Source organism: Pan paniscus, chromosome 1 (assembly GCF_029289425.2).
Source record: "Pan paniscus chromosome 1, NHGRI_mPanPan1-v2.0_pri, whole genome shotgun sequence".
Classification (NCBI taxonomy): domain Eukaryota; kingdom Metazoa; phylum Chordata; class Mammalia; order Primates; family Hominidae; genus Pan; species Pan paniscus.
The window spans coordinates 208,797,673-208,817,347 of record NC_073249.2 but is presented as its reverse complement, the minus strand read 5'-3'; the positions used below and the strand labels follow the sequence as shown (position 1 = coordinate 208,817,347).

General features: G+C 50.3%; 1 protein-coding gene across 1 annotated transcript in view; it reads left to right on the top strand.

Moving 5' to 3' along the window:
• Positions 1–19,675, top strand: part of IGSF21 (immunoglobin superfamily member 21) — a 272,866-nt gene that overhangs the window by 193,289 nt on the left and 59,902 nt on the right. The window lies entirely within an intron of this gene.

Genomic DNA, 19,675 nt, shown 5'->3' with positions numbered 1-19,675 from the left:
CACCAAGGCATAGATAATTCTAATTGTTGCTGGTCCCTATCTGCCAACAGGTGGTTATTCTAAGGCCCCTAAAGCCAGACCACTTTTAATTGAAGATGATGAAATAGCCAGGCCAGCCAGTGACCTAAGAGTCCATTCCCTGAGGCCAGAGTGAACTCACAGGCACCAGCCAGCCCTGGAGCTTGAGCTGCCCGCATGCCTGGGCTGCCAGTCATTAGCAAAGCAATAATAGCTGGCATGTGTGGTGCACTCATTGGCCAGGCCCTGGGCTAAACTCCTCAGGAAGTGAGGCCTTGCCTGCAGGCCAAAGGGAAGGCCAGGAGCAAGATGCTTTTTCTGTAGCTCCCTGGCCATGACACTCTCCCCAGAGATAGAGTGTGCCCATGCTTTCCAGCTAGAAGTTCCACTGGACCCAATCCCAGGCCTCCTACCCCCAGAGCTCTAATTAGGAAAGGGGGGCCCCCCTTTGTCAGGTCCCAGAGCAACGCTCCGCTCAGACTGCAGGAATCTGCTCTCAGCCTTCCTCCCTGGTTCTCATCTCTCTGACTAGGACCCTCCCTTCTTCATCTCTGGGTCCTCCATGCTCAGCCCAGCTCCTGGGATAGATGCCCAGGGCCTCCGTAAAGATTTGTCAAATCAATGGGCTGATGGGTTGTATTCCAATGTAGAATTATCATTTCAAACAGTTAGCAAAACTCTTTCCCAACCCATCATCTGGTTTAACCTGTGGAGCACAGATCTCAGACTCATTGAATCCTGTTATTCAGATGCTGACATGGAAGAACAGAGAGGTATGGTCACTTGTCCAAGGTCACGCAGGTCATGCAGTGGGAAGCCTGGGTTAACGCCCAAGCTGTGGCACTCCATGGGCCATTGGAGCCAGGTCCACTTGTGGGGCCCCTGGGCCATGGAGCATGGTGAGCAGGTCATCCAACAAACGGTAATTGTTTTTTTTGTTTGTTTGTTTGTTTGTTTTTGAGACACAGTCTTGCTCTGTCGCCCAGGCTGGAGTGCACTGGCACGATCTCAGCTCGCTGCAACCTCTGCCTCCCAGGTTTAAGAGATTCTCCTGCCTCAGCCTCCCGAGTAGCTGGGATTACAGGCACCCACCACCACACCTGGCCAATTTTTTGTATTTTTAGCAGAGACAGGGTTTCACCATGTTGGTCAAGCTGATCTCGAACTCCTGACCTCAAGTGATGCACCCGCCTTGGCCTCCAAAGTGCTGGGATTACAGACATGAGCCACTGTGCCCAGCCCCAACAAACAGTAATTGATGCTCACCCTGTGCCACGTCACTTAGTAGGGGAGACTGACACGTGAGCTTGTCTCTCCACCCCTACACACATGTGCGTGTGTACACAGAGGATCTACCCAGGATGCTTGGTCCCTCCAAGTAGAAAGTTGCCAGCATCAGTCATCACCTTAAAAAGAGCCACAGCTTGGCAGTCCCAGGCCCCTGGATGCCACAGCCAGGGAGAGCAAGTGATGCCTACTCTTGGCTCTGGGAGAGGGACCTGGGAAGCCAGTGCCCTGCATTTTCTCTGCTCTCTTGGCTGGTAGCATCAATTCCATTGACTAGAGGAGAAATCTGTTTAACCTAATGTGCTTCAGATGCTCCGCCTCAGTCCCCATGGAGCTGGGCACACTCCCCTGCTCCCCATCTTCCCCTGCCCCTGCCACCTTCTCACTGCCTCCCCCATACCGGCGTTGACCTCTCAGGTTCCCACTTCTTCTCTCCTTCTCCAGGGGCTGCCTGGCCCTCTCTGCCTTTTCAAAGCCCAGTGGTGCTCCAGGCCCAGCTCCAATGCTCGGCTTGATGCAGCAGCCCTCCCCGACCCTCTCCCCAGCGGCAGAATCGAACCTGCCTGCTGTGCCCAGGGAGCGCCCCATGCATTCCACTTTAGCCTTCTCCTGCTGGCTCCCACCTGTCCACTCGCATGTCTACTGTCTCCACCAAGGCCATGAGCAGCCCAGGCAGGGCAGGGCTGATTCTTCTCCATGGCTCCTACCTCATGCACAGGAGCAAGCTCCACAGAGGACCGGCACCATCTCCCTAACTCTCTCCACCTCCTGTTACTGAAGGTGGACACTCTTCTCCTCTTGTTCCTTGACCTTCAGTCTTTGATTTTCCTTTTTAGAATGATATTCTTCTCTTCTTTCTCTTCCCCCTTTCCAATAGCCCACTTCCTATTGCGGTGCCCTTTTCCTGCCATCCTGTGCACACAGGCTTGCACGATGTTTTCATTCCCTCCCTCCCCATGCATTCTTGCATCTCTTGGCTAGGAGTCCCTCTGTGGTCCTCAAATCTCCCCTGCAACACAGACTCCAGATCTTGATGCCCCAGAGGCCCCTGGAACTTCAAGGAGGCTCCCGTTTCCAATTTAGAAGGAGGGGCAGGGGTATTTCTCCTTGGTTGGGTCTTGGGTTAGTGAAGAGATTTGAGGCAGGGAATTGAGAGATGATCCCTGTTGCATCCACAGCTGCCACTGAGTTCTCTACCTACCTTCCCCCACTCTCTATTTGACCTTGGACCCACAAGGAGGCCACTGGAACTCCCAGAACACACCCTTCTGACACCAGCCTAGCTCCCCAGGGAGGGAAGCACTTGCAAAGCTGTCTGCTGCCCTCTGGTGATGCACTAGGGTATTGCAACTTGGGGGCTGGGGGTCGGATTTGGTGGGGGGCATCTTGCCTGGGGCCCCCAACCACCAAGGATGGGTCTTGTTTCTCAAGGCTAGGGACCCTCCCTTATTCATCTCTAGGTTCTCAGTGTCCAGCACAAGGTCTCAGGAAAGGCTTGTTAAATTAATGAGCTGTCAGGTTATCCAAATATGGAATTATGATTTCAGCAAAACTCTTCCCCACCGATTGTTTGATCAAACCCTAGCAACCATCCTGTGCAGTGCAGATCTCAGACTCTATTTAGGGGGCTCAGGTGCAGCCCAGAGAAGAGAAGCGACTTGCACAAGAGCTGAGAGCTCCCCGTTAAGGCAGAATTTTCCTCCCCCGGCAGCCTCCCCAGCTGAGGAGGCTGAGCCCTAGGCTCATGGAATAGGGTGGGGGCACTGGGGTCACCTGTTCCCACCTCTGGGTAGTGGCTTGCCTTGATCAGGGGCCTTCCAGAGACAGCATCTTCACCCAGAATCAGCCATCAGGAATTGTAGCCCAGTGCCAGGAAGCACCCTGGGCAGAGTAGTGGGAAGTTAGTTCCGATGTTGAATGCACTTTGACATGTTTCAAGCACCTCAAGTAAGGGCTTGCCTTAATTGTTCATTCATCCTTTTAGAAGTGTTTGCTTATTAACTGTAGCCATCGGGAGACAGAGATGAGCAGGACAGGTAAGTTCCCTGTCCCCATGGAGCTGACATTCCCAGGGCTATGCTAGCAACACAGAGAGAGGTGGGGAGGCAGTGGGGCTCTGCCAGGAAGAGGTCAGATATGTGGGTGGGGGGGACTCTTTCTCTACCTCCTAGATGGTGAGCGAGATGACGCAGCCACTCAAAGTCCAGAGAATGAGCATTCTGGCAGAGGGAAAGAAAGGACCTGAGACAGGAGCAAGCTCAATATGTCAACAAAGAATAGAAAAATGTCCAGAGGGGCTGACGGAGTTGGTGAGCCCTGCAAAGAATGCAGAAGATGAGGCCAGGCCTTATGGAGCAGGCTTCTGGAACTTGACTATTCAAATGCAGATTCTCAGTGGGGCTGGGACGGGGCCCCAGAGTCTGCATTTCCAATGTCCTCCTAGATGAGGCTGAGGCTGCTGCTCTATGGCCCACCCAGGGGAACCAGAAACCTCCCAGTGCCCAAGCCAAACCCCTAGCCCTTGAAATCAGAACCTCAGCAAGGGTGAGGGACACAGGCATCCATGTATTAAATCATCCAATCTGCAGGTGAGTTTGAGGACCACTGTTATAGAACATCCTTGGTCATTAGAGAGAACTTGAATTGTATTCTTAGAGTGATGAGGAGTCATTGAAATTGACCTCGGTTTGAGTTTTACACTGCCAAATGATGAAGCAGGGAGATTGGGGTGGGGTGTGATGGGGCTGGACAGGCGGAGGTGGAGAGAAGAAATGGGGATGAATTAGGAAGCAGACCTGGCAGCACTTGCTGATGGGCTGGAAGGGGGACACCAGAAAGTGAGAGAGAAGTTAAATGTGGCCCCTAGGGCCATAGCCATTGCATTTGGGAGGAGAGGGGCTCCTTCCTGAGAAGAGGTGACTGATGAAGACTTGCTCTGGCTGAGGGTGTAGGACAGAACTCACGAGTTGTTTGAATCAGATTAGACATGTCTGTTAGATGCCTGAGCACAGCCAGCAAGTAGGTTGGTGGAAACACAGGGCGGGGGAGAAGTTGTGACCACAGATACAAATATGGGAGCCACCAACACACGGATGCCACTTAAAGCCACCATCCCCTCCAGACTCGGGACAGATCTGCTGGCAGCCTTCAGACATCACCCAGGCCAATCCTCTCACTCTCCACCTGAGAAACCAAGGCCCAGAGACTGTGGATGACTTCCGTAAGGTCACACAGCAAGCCAGCCGCAGAATCAAAAGTCAACTTCTGACTCCTAAAGGAGAACTGTTTCCATTCCACAGTGCTCAATGCAGCTTCCCCCTGACCTGCAGCCTGCTGGGCAGAATTGCTGATATGGCAAATCATTTCTATGTCTGCAGTCAGGAAACCAGAGCTGTTGGAAATTATCTACACACACACACACACACACACACACACACACACACATACACACACACACACATACATTATCCTTTTCCTTCTTCTAAGTAAAAAATCAGTAACCAGGCTGTCAGCTTTATTACTAATTATGCAAGTGCTTTATTGCTGGTATTTAAAAAAATTGAAGGCTAAAATTGTCCAGGAAAGACCCAATTTAGTAAACAGTTCAGAATAAAGTATTTGTTGCCGTGGTATTTCTTCACATTAGAATTTGCTCCAGGTGCTTCAAACCTTCTTTAATATATTATGGCAATCTAATAAAATTCCCAGTTCTGGGAGAGTCTTTGCCTTGGAAGATAACTGTGTTTCAGGGAGTGAGGGTTAGGTGGAATTGAGGATGATTGGGAAGGTCTGGTGAGCCTGAAGTTCCTGGGAAAGTAAGGCTGAGAGAGGGCAGAAGATGAGTGGTTAAGAGACTTGCCTGAGGTCACAGTAAGCACTCAATAAGAGATAGGGAAGGGGATGGATGGATGGATGGATGGATGGATGGATGGATAATGGATGGATGGACGATGGATGAATGGATGGATGGATGCATGGATGGTGGATGGGTGGATGGATGAATGGATAGATGGATGGATGCATGGATAGATAATGGATGGATGGATGATGGATGGATGGATGCATGGATAGATGGATAGATGCATGGACGGATGGATGGATAATGGATGGATGATGGATGGATAGATGGATGGATTATGGATGGATGGATGCATGCGTGCATGGATGACAGATGGATGGATGCATGCATGCATGGATGACGGATGGATGGATGGATGGATGGATGGATGGATTATGGATGGATGGATGGATGATGGATGGATGGATGGATGAGCTTCCAGATGAATCATCAGGTTTTTGCAGACCTAAATCTTAGTCAAGGAAAAGAAGTCATCTTAAACTTGCCATTGATAGAAATGACAGAAATAAAAGTTGGTGGACCATTGGGCCATTTGTACAAAATATGTACCATTGCCTCTATTTGCAAATAACAGACTTCAACTGAGATAATAAAGCAACACTGCACAAAGCTGCAGGGCAGGGAAGCTGTCCTCATTTTACAGAAAGGAAGGAGATGATCGGAGACATTGAGTAACTTGCTTGAGGTCACATATCCCAGTAGCGATGGAGCTAAGACAGGGGCCAGCCTTCCTCATGTCCAGCTAAGAGCTATAGTTTTCTTTCCAGCTCACAACTTAGGTCCTTTCTCTGTGCATCATGGCTTCTTGCCACCTGAGTTTCTTCTACACCCACCCAGCAGCCAGAGTGAGCTTTCTAAAGTGAAATCAGGTCACCTGCTGCTTGAAGCCCTCCATGGGCTTCCCACTCACTTGGGATAGAACCCAGTCTCCCATCAGGCCTAGGAGACCCTGTATGCTCGGCCCCATCCACCTGGCCAGCCTCATCTCCTACCCTCTCCCTCTTCAGCTTCATAAACATCAGCTTCCGGACACCTTGGCCTTCTCGCCAAGCTTGTTCTTACCTCAGGACACTTACTCATGCTTTTTCTCTGCCGGTTACATTCTTCTTCTACCCCGGTGTCAGATCAAATGTCCCTCTGCAGAGATGCTTTCCCTGACTGCCTCACCTCCACCCAGAATTTCCCACCCCTGTGTCCCATCATTCTTAACCCATTGATCCGATTTGTTTGCTTGTTTTTTAAAGCATTGATTACTACCCAGTAAGACTCATTTATTTATCTGAATATACATTTTCCTTTTTCCCTCTCATATCAAGCACCCCGAGGATAAAGACTTGGTCCCCCTGCCCCTCCTCTGTCCCCCTAGCTTTCAGAATGGCACCAGGCAGCCCCTCCCTAGTCAGGGGCCAATGTAGATTTCATATACGGATAAGCGAATTCCTGATCAGAGGGCCTGGCTGTTGGGCCATCAGCTGGCATTGAGCGGAGAGGCCTGGGTTCTAGTCCTGATCCTGTGACAGAGCCATAGGGTGAGGTGGCCAGTCACACAATGTGTCTGAGCCTCAGTTTCCTTTTTGTCCAATGCACAAATGTGTTTGTGCTGGATGATGGGAAGCCCCCTCAGCTTCACTTATCGGCCCCTTCCTTGGTGCACGATTGAGAGAAACAGGCAATAGACCAGGCCCCAGGGTGACCGGGCTCCAGGCACAGCCAGGACTGGGGCTGGGAACCTGCAACCTGCCAGGAACCCAGTCAGCCGATTGGTTCTGCGTATTCGCATTTGGATTCTCAGGGGAGTGGCCTGCCCTCTCAATGGCAATTTCCTTGTGAGCTGGGCTGACACTCCTAATTATTATTTGGAGAGGTTTGGGGAGGCTCAGTTAATTGATTACATATTTCCTTCCTTGACAGGGCATTTGTTTGGCCATGTCTTGTTTTTTTTCCCCCTGCTTGGTTAATGTTCCTGGGCATGTTGAGTATTTTGTGGGGACCATGGGACTAAGTCCAGTCATAACTCTCCCTCCTCCTCCCCAACCCTGCCAGGGGCTTTCGAACACTTTAATTTAACTTCCCTGGACCTCTGCTTCCCCCATGAGAGTGATGATATAGCAAGAGCCCTGAGATCTGAGGACTAATAATAACAGTGCTCACAGTAATGTTTATCAAGTTCTTAGCATGTGCCCTGCCCTGCTCTAAGAACTTTACACACATTGACTCATCTATCCTCACAATGTTACAATGAAGCAGGTCCTGTTATGATTTCTATTTGTAGATGAAAAGATGGAGCTCAGAGAGGTTAAGTGACTTGCCCAAGGTCACACAGCAGGCAAGCAGCTGAGCCGGGATTCAAACCGGCCTGCTGGGTGAAAACTCAGCAACAGGGCACAGGCTGTCCATTGCTGCCCTGTGAGTGCTCCAGCAGGCTTGGGAAAAGGGGATGCGCAATCCCCATCACCCTTGGCCACGTGCGGGCAGACAGGCAGCTGTGGTCGGCCTCTGCCAGGAGCTATCAGTGGTGACACTGGGCAGGACTCAGAGCTTCAGCTTCTTCATTGGTAAAAGGAATCACGATTCTGACTCCTAAGCTGCGGTGAGGGCTGTAGTGGTTCTCATCTTCAGGGTGCCTAAGCCAGCATCTCGTGCACAGTCCATGAAGTAAAGGAGGGCTCGACCCCAGGCCCTTGCTCATGCTGTGCTTCAGAACTTACATGCTTATTCTCCTGGATGGAACAATTGTCACATCATAAAATGCAATCGTCATCTTAAGGAGAAAAGGTCATCGCATCATAGATGACCCTCCCAACGGCCCCTAAAGGGACACCTTGCTCCCTTGGGTGACCTCATGAGCCTCTCTCTTCCATGGTTTGGTGAATGTCCCCCTCCTCCTACTAGTCTGTGGCTCCTGGAGGGAGGGGCCATGTCCACATCTCCCTCATCACTGCCAGACGCTCACCCCAGTTCCCACAGAGCTCAGCACAAAGAGGTGAGGAGGGAACAGAAGAATTAACGGGGGATCTGGCCTCTCCCTCTGCTTCTAGGGGACCGCTTCTTGGCTCCTCTCCCTGGCCAGCCTTTCCAAGTGCAGCCCGTGCCCTATCCACCTTCTGGCCTTGAGACATCACTGGACATCCTGTTCATTTCTTCATTCAGCAAACACGTAGTGAGCACCTCTGATGCACCAGAGGCCAAGTGCGGCGGGATGATTGGGTCATAGAAAAAGCCAGAGCCCCTCCACACACACACACAAAGAGTTTAGGTTTGCAGAGCACCTGTACGGTTTAAATATCTTACATGGATTCTCTCTTTGAGCTCCACAACACCCCTTGAGGCAGCTCATGCCCCATGTCCCATTTTTATAGATTAAAAAACTGAGGCCCAGACAGACATGTAATGAGGCAGTTATAGTACAGTGTGCAAGCCCCGGAATGGGCTGTGGGAGCCAAGGATATGTGTGTTCCATGCCCAGGCTTCCTCCACTTCTGACCTCCCCCAGGAGACTCAGACATGCAGCAGGAGCCCCCTTTTCTGGCTTGACCTGAGTGTGGTGGGAAGGCAGGAGGATGGCCTTGATGACCTGTGAGACCTGTGGGCCCAGCAGAGCCTGAGTCCATGCCCAGGACCTATGCAGCCTGCAGAAGAGACCCTGGATTTCAAGGCGGGCATCAGGCTAGATCAGGGCAGTGGGGCCTGGCAAGCCCAGGCCAGGGCACTCACAGATGCAGCCTGGAGCTGCTGGGAAGTGGGAGCCACTTGGCACCTGGTGGCACCAGGTCCCCATACTCATATTGCTACCTCCAAGGAGGGGATGCAGCTGTGCCTCCGAGCTCCACCAGCTGGGTGAGAGCCCCCTCACTGCATACCCCCATACTCCCCGCCCCCAGCTTCCCCCGAGCAGAGCCACTGAGAAACAGGAGGAGGTAGCTGTAGGGAGTTTGTCTGTGGGCCTGATGCCCTCAAAGGGCTTCCAAGTGGAAATGCTACTGTCATTGCCCTTTGGGGAATGAAAGGAAATATAAAGGCATATTTCATCTCTGTAGCCACCCTAGGGGCAACGATGCCACCGTTTGCTAATAATAACACACACTCGGGTCTAGGGCTTACTGTGTGCCAAGCCAAGTGCACTTACATGTGAGAACTCAGCCATGGAGGGGATGCCACTGTTAACCCCATTTCACAGATGGGAAACCTGAGGCATCAAAAGCTTCAATGCCCTCCCCTAGGTTAGGCACCTGGCAAGGGGCAGAGCCAGGATTTGAACCCAGGCAGTCAGGTTAGGGTACTGGCCCTTCTCCACTAGACCACACCCCCTCCTTTCCCCATTGGCGTGGAAGTTCATTTCAGGGGAACCCCACATCTGTCCCTTCGACAATGCGGGCCTCTCTGAGCCCCTGCACCGCACTTTCCATGACAGGGAGCCCAGTCCTCTGCACCCTGGGTGGCCCTTCTCTCCACCGCCTCTAGCCGCTGCTGAGGGCCGGCCTCCTTTTGCCTCTGCCCTCTGCCAGTGCGGGAGGCAGCAGTCAGCAGGGAGGTGCTGCGGTCTGACAGAGGAAATACCAGGGTGCCCTGGGAGGGCTGGAGCTGCTGGAAACAGAGCAGGACCGGCAGAGTGAGCTGATTAGGAGAGGCTGGCAGGGGAGGGAGAGACAGTTTGGACTGAGTCTCCACACCATTAGCTCTCCTGCTCTGTTTCTCCCCCACCTACCCAGACTGTGATGCCAGCCGACGAGGCCCTGGGGCGTGCATGGAGGCCCTGCCAGCTGCTCTAGCTGCTGATGGGCCAAGGGGGCTCTGGACTTGTCATAAGCTCCCTTTACACACCACTAAAGATCCCCAGTCCCGCCTGTGGCTGCATGTGCCTCCTCCTTTGCTCAACACCCCGCCATCCCCAGCCTCATGAAGGCTGACAGAACCAACAGATGCCTTGGTGAGGCCTTCCAGGCTCTCTACTGTGGAATCCCTACCAATTTATTTTCCTTTTATGTTAAAATATAACATACACACAGTTAAGGGCTTTATAAAGGAGTTGGTATCCATGCACACACAGCTGCCCAGGTCAAGATAAACATTCTCAGCCCCTCATGAGGTTTCCTTCCACCAAGAGGGAGGTGCTATTCTGACTTTTGTATGAACTTAGACTAGTTTTTCCTTAAGTCTAATTTAGACTATTAGAATGTCAGGGAGATTTCTCTATGTGGTTGCTCGTAGCAGTGGCTTGTTCTTTTTCATTACTATGTAGTACTCCACTGCATGGACCTTATTAGTTTATTTACCTATTCTCCTGTGGAGTGGCATTGGAGCTGTTGCTTCCAGTTTTTGAGCCATGACAAGTAAAGCTGCTTTGAATGTAAGCATTCATTTTTCTTGGAGGTATCCCTTGGAGAGGACGTGTAGGGTGCAGGGAAGGCAAATGTTCAGCTTTCAGAGGTGCTGCCTGTGCTTGTTTGCCAAGGCTGCTGTAACAACATGCCACAAACTGGGAGGCTTAAAACAACAGAACTGTATTCTCTCACAGTTCTCAAGGCTAGAAGTCTGAAATCAAGGTGTTGGCAGGGCCACACTTCCTCTGAAAGCTCCAAGGAAAAGTCATGCCTTGCCTCTCCTCACTTCTGGTGGTTGCCAGCAGTCCTTGGCATTCGTTGGCTTGTAGATGCATCACCCCAAACTCCACCTCCATCATCACACGGCGTTCTCCCGCTGTGTGTCTGTCTCTCTGTCCAGATTTCCTTCTTAGAAAGACACAGTCAGTGGATTAGGGCCCACCCAACTCCAACCTGACTTTATCTTAACTTGATTACATCTGCAAAGACCCTATTTCCAAATCAGGTTACATCCACAGGTCTCAGGGGTTAGGATTCAACAGATCTTTTGGGAGTGGGGAGCGCAATTCACCCCACAACACCGCCTAACAGTTTCAAAGCACATGTACACATTCACATCCCTGCCAGCAGGATATGAGAGCCCCAGGTGCCCCACATCCTGTGTGACCCCCACTCTTGACCCAGCTGCAAGGATGACTCCCTGTTTCTGAAAGTGTCCACCATGCCTCTCCCCATCCAGACATTGCAGAAGCAGCACCTGCCACCTCTGCCTGGCAAACCCCTCCCCATCCATAAGACTAATCACTGTCCCCAGGAGCCTCCCCCAGCACATCTGCCCTGGCCAAGTTCAGCGGGCCCTGCCTCTGCTTCGTCTCTGCACTTTGGTCATTCTGGACAGACTCCACTGTCATTCTGTGACAGTGAAGGCTGCAGGCTCTGGAGTGGCGGAGCTGGTCTTTGAAACCATGTGAACAAGTGTCTTCACCTCTCTGCCATCCATTTCTTTACCTGGATTGTTCCAGGAGGAAGCCCAGTGTCCACATGGCTCCTGTATTAGTCTGTTCTCACGCTGCTAATAAAGACATACCCGAGACTGGGTAATTTATAAAGAAAAAGAGATTTAATGGACTCACAGTTCCACATGGCTGGGGAGGCCTCACAATCATGGCAGAAGGCGAAAGGCACATCTTACATGGTGGCAGACAAGAGAGAATGAGAGCCAAGTGAAAGGGATTTCCCTTTATAAAACCATCGGATCATGTGAGACTTATTCTCTACCATGAGATCAGTGTGGGGGGAATAGCCCCCATGATTCAATTATTTCCCACCGGGCCCCTCCCACAACACCTGGGAATTATGGGAACTACAATTCAAGATGAAATCTGTGTGGGGACAGAGCCAAACAATATCAGCTCCCTCCTCTGGTCCCTCTGGGTCTCTGCTCAGGTGTCACCTCCCCAGAGAGGCCTTCCCTGACCATCTGCTCCAAAATGCCACCCCATCACCAGGTTCACCTTCCTTCTGCTTCTCCGTAGCATGTATCTCTGCCTAGGGGTGGGCACGGCATCCTCATTTGTTTGCCCATCTCTTGTCTCCCTCTTGCACTAGAAATGAAGTTTCCTCTGGTCTCCTGATCACAGCTCCATCTTTAGCACCTGGAAGGTTGCCTGAGGCAGTCAATGCATATCTGTTGAATGAATGAATTAAATGAATCCGCAAAATGAAAACAAAAATAGCAACTACTGGCAGGAGCAGGGGTAATTGTCAGGAGATTCACTGAGATAGGTCGTGCTTAGCTAGATTTTAGCCCAGTAGGAACTCAGTCAACGTTAACTGTTGTGTCAGCTTTTTATTGCTTCTGTAGCAAATCGCCACCAACTTAGTGGCTTAAAATAACACAAATTTAGTATCTTACAGTTCTGGATGTCACAACTTCGAGATGAGTCTCACTGGGCTAAAATCCAAGTGTTGATCGGGCTGTGCTTCTTCTGGAGGCTCAGGGGACAGTCTGCTTCCTTGCCTTTTGCAGCTTCTAGAGCCCACCCACATACCTTGGCTTGTGGCCTCTTTCAGCAACGGCTTCGCTCTGGCCTCTGCTGCCATCATCACATCCCCTCCCACTCTGACCCTCCTGTCTCCCTCCAATAAGGACATTTGTGATTATATTAGATCCATGTGGGTAGTCCAGGATAATCTTCCCCATCTCAAAATCTTTAATCACACCTGCAAAGCCCCTTCTGCCACTAAGGAAACATTGACAGGTTCCAGGGATTTGAACGTGGGCATTTTTGAGGCAGGAGGATGCATTACATACCACAGCTGTGGTTATCACTGTGACAATCACTCACCATGTCCAAGTTTGCCTCCTCTGTTGGACAGTGACCTTGTTGCAACACGGACTGCCTTCTTCTTTCTTTCTGTGTCTCTAGTTCCCTCTTCAGGGCCTGGCATACAGCAGGGGCTCAGGAATGTGGCCTGAGTTCCTGAAGGGCAAGAGCCCCATTTTACTCATCCCTGTGCCCCCACCATCCAGGGCTGATCCTGGCCCTGAACATTTGTTGGACTGAGCAGACCCGCCGGGTACTGTGCATGACCGGTGAGGACAGGGCCCCAGCAGAGGGACAGGGAGGACTGCTGGGAGGAAGGTGAGGGAGGGGAAGAAACTCGGGGAGGTCTCGGGCTTCAAATGAGAGAGGCTTGCCCTTGCCCCACCTCAGGTGGGTCCCTCCCAGGGAACCACTCATGGAACTGGGTCTCTGCTATGGATAATAAAGCTAAAACATAAGGAACACTTCAGACAAGAGTGAGATGTTAGAGCCACCTGGAGCCAGGCTCCTAGCCTCTGAATCCCAGCTCTGCCGCTTCCTGGCTGTGGAATCCTAGGCAAGTCACTCATCTCTCCATGCCTTGGTTTCCCCATCTCTAAAATGGACATGATGATAATAGTGTCTATCTTGCAGAGGGCTCATGGGGCTTAAATGAGTTAATAAAGCTCTTAGAACTGGCACAAGGTATGCAGGATAGGGGGCTGGTGATGACTATGTGCTAACATTTTCTGAATACCTGCTGTGAGCCAGATATTGTGCTGGGCTCCAGGGAGACAGCAGTGAGCAATTCTGCCTCTGGTTACACAGGGCTCTCCATCACCACCTGGATAAGGATTAATATTGCTCCCATTTTACAGATGAGAAAACTGAGGCCTAGACCTGCCAAGTGCTTGCCCGAGTCCACATATTTAGAAAGCAGAGGAGCCAGTATTTAGAACTGGCTTGCACTCTGGGCCACTGCGCTCTCTCACCTTTCAGATTTGCAGTGCTGGGACCCAGAGCCCTGGAACTCTGCCCTGAATCTTTCTGGAAAACTTGGAAACAGTTTTGAAGCAGGGGGTCTTTTCCTTTATTACAGCCATCTCGGGAAGACGTGAAAATTTGGCTCTGATCAAATTAGGCCCGTGTTGTGATATAACTTTCTATATCCACCATAAAGCTAATAAACTAATAAATTAGACAGAATGAAAATATCATTGGGCAAGGCTGCACACTGAAGCATTGCTGTAATTACTCTCACGGCCGGGGCCAATTTCTCAAATTTCACCTTGGCCAAGTTTCTCAGCTCACCGTGTCCCTAATAAGGCATAACTCACTCTATAAACATTAAATTGACTTATTTATTTTAAATTACAGTGGAACTGAAACCACCTTGATAAACCTATTCTCCTGCATCTGCCTTCCTCATAAGCATAGCCCAGTGGTTTTTTTTTTTTAAACAAAGAAAATATCTAGTCTGTCTCAGGACTCTTTCTCCAACCCAGACTAGCTACCCCTTTCTTACCACGATTCCAGCTTAAGAGATTTGACTCACTCCCCTGAGGTTAGCAGAGGTCGCCCATTATAGATAAAGATGATTCATGCCTAATTAATAATGATAATGGTGCTACTTTAATTGAGTGGGTTTGACTGGTATCATGGGCCGGGCCCTCTGCTACGGCCTCTACAGGAACTCACTTAAACCTCATTAGCCTGCAAGGAGCGCCCTCTCATGATCCCTGCTTTGCAAGTGAAGGAGCCAGGGATCAGGGAAGGCAAGTGACTTGCCTGAGACCACACAGAGTGACTTGCAGTGAAGCTGGGACCCAGCCAGGGAGGTCTCGTGCCAAAGCCTTCGTCTTCATCACTGTGCTACCCTACCTCTCAGAAAACTTGCACCAGTGGCCTGCTGGGACTTCAAGCTGCCATGAGACATACTTATTTCTTGAGCGGTGGGAGGGGCTCAAAACCTGGTTGCGGGGAGGAGGAGGGGAAGAGCTGGATGGGCGGATGACATCCAGGCTCAGCGGCAGGTACAATGATGGGGACTCTTGCTGGGGGTCCCAGGAGGCCACAGGTATCTTCCTGGCCCAGCTGATGGAGGTGCAGGAGGGAAAGGGGTTTGGGAAGTTCATCAGAGATCATGATTGGTGCATGAGTTGGGGATGATAAGAGGACAGCATCCCAGGCAGAGGGGAGAGCAGGGACAAGGGCCAGGCAGTGCTTCCAGAGATCTGTGGCTGGAGTGAAGGGAGGAGAGTGTGGCGATGGGGCAGGGATAGGAGAGGATCTCAGCAGTGGAGAGCATTTCCACGGCCCATCTCTGCTCTCCAGGGCAGGTCTCATTTGGCCGCATGCAGATAATGCAACAGCGAGCTGAGAGTTTTGCTCCTCCTCCTGATCTCTGCTTTCATGTCCCTTCCTAGGTCAGCTTTTCCTGACGTTCTAGTATAGCCTGGTCAGATCTTTCTGTTCTCAGGTCTACCAGCACCCCAGATGCCTCTGGGAACTCCTCACACTATTAATTAAACACATATTTAGGTGGTTAGTTCCATCCCTGTCTGCAACACTAGAAAGTCAGGTCCATCAGGGCAGGAATCATGCTCATCTTGCTCACTGTTATCTTCCTAGTAATTACCCCATCTACCATTGAGTGGCACATGCTAGACACTCAATGCAGAATTGTTGGATGAGTGGATGGATGATGGATGGATGGATGGATGGATGGGTGGATGGGTAGATGGTGGATGGACAGATGGTAGGTGGATGATGGATTAGTAGATGGTAGGATGGATGGGTGGATGGGTAGATGGATGGAGAATGGATAGATGATGGATGGGTAGACGGTGAATGGATGGATGGTGGATAGGTGTGGATGGATAGATGGCTAGATAAGTGGATGGTAAGTGGGTGAACGGATAGCTGGAAAGATGAGAAGTGAATGAATGGATGGATGGGTGGTGGATAGGTGTGGATGGCTAGATGGCTAGATAGGTAGATGGTGGGTGAGTGGATGGATAGCTGGAGAGATGAGAAGTGAGTGGATGGATGGATGGGTGGATGGATGGATGGACAGATGTGCTGAAGGTTTAATGAGATGCTGTGTAGAAGCCTCCAGCATATGCTTGACATAGAAAAGTCATTTGGTGTTCTTTAGGTTGGAAACACAAAGCCCTGGCCATGCTCCAGTGCAGGTATTCCCGCTTGACTCTCAAGCTTACTTTCTGGAAGGCAGAGCCCCTGATGGGAAACCAAGACCCAGAGCCAACCTCAAGCAGAGGCATCACGAGGCCAACTGAGGTCCTTGGCCCATGCCATTCACAGGGCCTGGGCTTTGCCAGGCGATGATGCAGAGCGGTGGCGGTCAGGTGCCCCAGAGACTTTGGGCCCTGTCAGAGCAGAGCTGTCATCCTGTCCCCTCCTCCCCAGCATGAATCTGACCACTGCTGAGGCCAGAGGGAATGAGTTTTTGAGCTGATTATTGGAGAATGGAAGTCTCCCCTGCTGTTAAGGGAGCAGTCCTCAGGGCCTTCCAGAAACCACAGCTGCCCTGCCCCTTCCTAACCCTTGCTTGTGGACTCAGAGGGTCCTACTCCTGCTCAGGGCTCTGCATGGACTCTCCTTTGTATCATCCTCTCTCCAACCTTGAACTCTGGTGTGAACAATTCTCCTACTGTCTTGTGTGCAAGCCCCTGCCCCTGTATTTCATAGCAGGTCCCTAATGCAACCCCTGTCCCTAGGTCCCAGCTGTAGTCTGTCTCTGGGATGCCAATTCCTCCCGGATAAGACCCTGATTTGATTTTACCTCTTGGATTGATAGTGAGATCTCCATTCTTTTTGTGTAACTTTGGGCATCTTATTAGACCTCTCTGTGCCTCAGTTTCCTCAACTGTAAAATGAGGATGAGAGTAATAGTACATAATATAGTCATACTACCTCATAGGCAGCACAGGGTTGCAAGGGGCATAATGAGCTAATATGTGTAAAGTGCTTGGAACAGTGCCTGGTACATACTAAGTGCTGTGTGTTATCTATTATTAGTCAACAAATAAACATTGAACACCAATCCATGCCTAGCAATGTTCTCAATGCTGGGGCTGCAAGCAGACAGAGTGGCTCATGGAGGTAACCTCAAGGACAGAGTCCACCCTTTGTTTTATTTTGCAGAATTGATCGACATCTCTCTCTAACACTCCCTGTTTGTGTGACCTTGGGTGAGTCACGTAATCTGACTGTACCCTAGGTTTCTCATTGACCAGTGCCTGCCCCTCTAGGCTTTGGGCAGGGCTAGAGATAGCATGGATCAAGTGCTTAGAACCAAAGCCTTCTCAGTAAATGGTGGTTAGTTTTGTTCATGCTAATTTTTCCAGGACCAGTGGTGGTTCCTCTACTCCAGGTCTGTGGCTAGAAAAAGAACATTTCATCTTTTCACATACTACCACCTCACTCCTCACCACAATCCTGTGAGGCAGGCATCACAATACTGAATTTTACAGCTTAAGAGACATTGCACAGAGAGGTTAAGCAACCTACCCAAGGTCACGGTGTTTTCAAGTGGCAGAGCTGAGGTTTGACCCCAAGTCTGTTGGATGCCACTACCTGTGCTCCTGGCTACTAAGCCACACTCCTCTCCATGGGAACCACACCTGAGAGCCAGGACAAAGCCTTGCACTTCCAGGAATCATTTGAAAATGTGGATTCTTGAGGCTTGGTCTAGAGTGTTTGTCAAGAGCCGCATCTATGCACCTTCTCTCTGGTGCACCCAATGGCTCCACATTCCTGGGACCTCCTGGTCCTTTTCTTTTCCCCCACTCAGTCTATGGCCATGAATCCACATTCATACCCAGGCCTCTCAAAAGACAGCAGAGGAGAGCTGAGTGATTGGAAGAAAGCATGAACACCAATGCCAATGCATGGCATGATGACAAAGCAAACACACATGTGCTAACTACGGGGCAGGCACCGTCCTAAGTGCCTTCTGTGTATTATCTCATTTAATCCTCTCAACAACCCATGAGAAAAGTACTCTCATTACCCCAAATTGTAAGGTGAGGAGATGGAGACACAGAGTGGTAGAGTGACTTACTCCAGGTCACGCAGCGAGTCAGGATTCAAAGCTGGGCAGCTAGGCTCTAGAGCCCATGCCCCACTGTCTTTGTCATCCACGCTGTTCATGCAGGCCCTAGCAGTGGGGGCTGAAGAATGCATGGGAAAGTTTCCCTGCAAAATGAAAGACCTTCCTAGAAGCCAGCAGGTAGTCATGGTGACTATAGATGGCTCTTCCCAAACCAGGATTGTGGGCCACACCACACCCAGCCATTGGCATTTCCTGAGCCAGTATAACTGTTAAATGATGCAGCTGTGGGAATGAGGAAGAAGCCCTGGCCCCCTCTCCCAAATTTGCAGGTGGGTAGACAGTTATTTCCTTCCTTATTCTCACCTTGCCCTCACTACCATCAAAAAACACCTCTCCTTATGTTGTTGGCAATTGGCAGAAGGGACAGATACTGAGGGCTTTGGTTGATTGTGATGCATCCATTAAAATGTACCAGTTTGCTGAGCCACAGATCACTTCTGCAGGCCTTGTCTCCACTGATAGGGTGCATGCACGTGTGCGTGCATGCGTGCATGTGTGTGTGTGTGTGTGTGTGCGTGCGTTTGGCAAAATGGGACTGTTTCTGCTTAGACCTTGGTGAGAATCCAAGGGGCTCACTCCAGGAATTTGAACCCACTGGGCACTCACCCATTCAGGTGGATGCCACCCCACTTCTTCCACGGCAGGATCATCCCTGAGCACCTGACGGCCCCAGCTCACTCACTGACTTGCACACTCTCTCCTTTGGGGCCCTTTCCTCACCAGACCTTGCTTACAAACCAGGGACTCACAGCCCAGAATCAGCCTGTCAACACGCTCTATTTGACTAACACTGAACATTTTTAATTAAAACTATGTTTTTAATTAAATCAATGACAAATTATTGAAAACCAGGAGATTTTACAAACAAATCTATATGTTTGGCTTTGCTTTAAAAAGCTGAAGATGTGGCTTTTATACCAGTTATTCCCAAATTGTAGGAAACAGCCACCATAAATAATGGCTGGATTTAAACCAGGGAATGACCTCTTCCTTCCCTCACCGTCCACACCACTCTGTATTGTCTGAAATGATATCAGTGAGAACTACTTTTGGCTCCATGCAACAAAAACCCAAAGTGAGTGTGTCTTAAACTAGATAAGAGTTTATTTTTCTTTCTCCTAGGAGTCCCAGGTAGCCTGTCTAAAGGACAGAGGGTACTCCTTGGTGTCAGGGACTCAAGCTCCTTCTCTCTTGATGTTCCACTGTGCATGGCTTCCATTCTGAAGGTCACCTTAAAGTTTAAGAAGGCTGCACCAGCTCCAGCCATTACATCTACATTCCAGCTAGGAGGAAGCAGGAAGAAAAAAAGGACACACCCCCTCCTATAAGAACCCTTTAGGAATTTGTGTGTAACACACCTACTTACATCCCTCTGCCAGAACTTAGTCACATGGCCACCTGCTGCAATGGTAACTGGGAAGTGTAGTCTCTATTTTGGGCAACCATGTGTCCAGGAAACTATCATAGTAACTATTACTATGAAAAGAAGCATAGCTGCTGAATTGTTTAACTTCTTTACACAGGCTGTAAGCCCGTGAAGATGAAACTTTGTCTTTGACTTTGGCTCTGAGCTTCTGCTACTTCATTAAAAATTTATGTACTGTTGTTCCTCTCATTAAGTTGTTCCAAGGAATTCACTAGGAGATGACGAATGTAAGTATGTCTAGCAAAGTTTTGGTACTTAATATAAGCTCAGCGATTGTGCATTTGTTTCATCTATTCTACACCAGATGTTACTTGGCTCCCC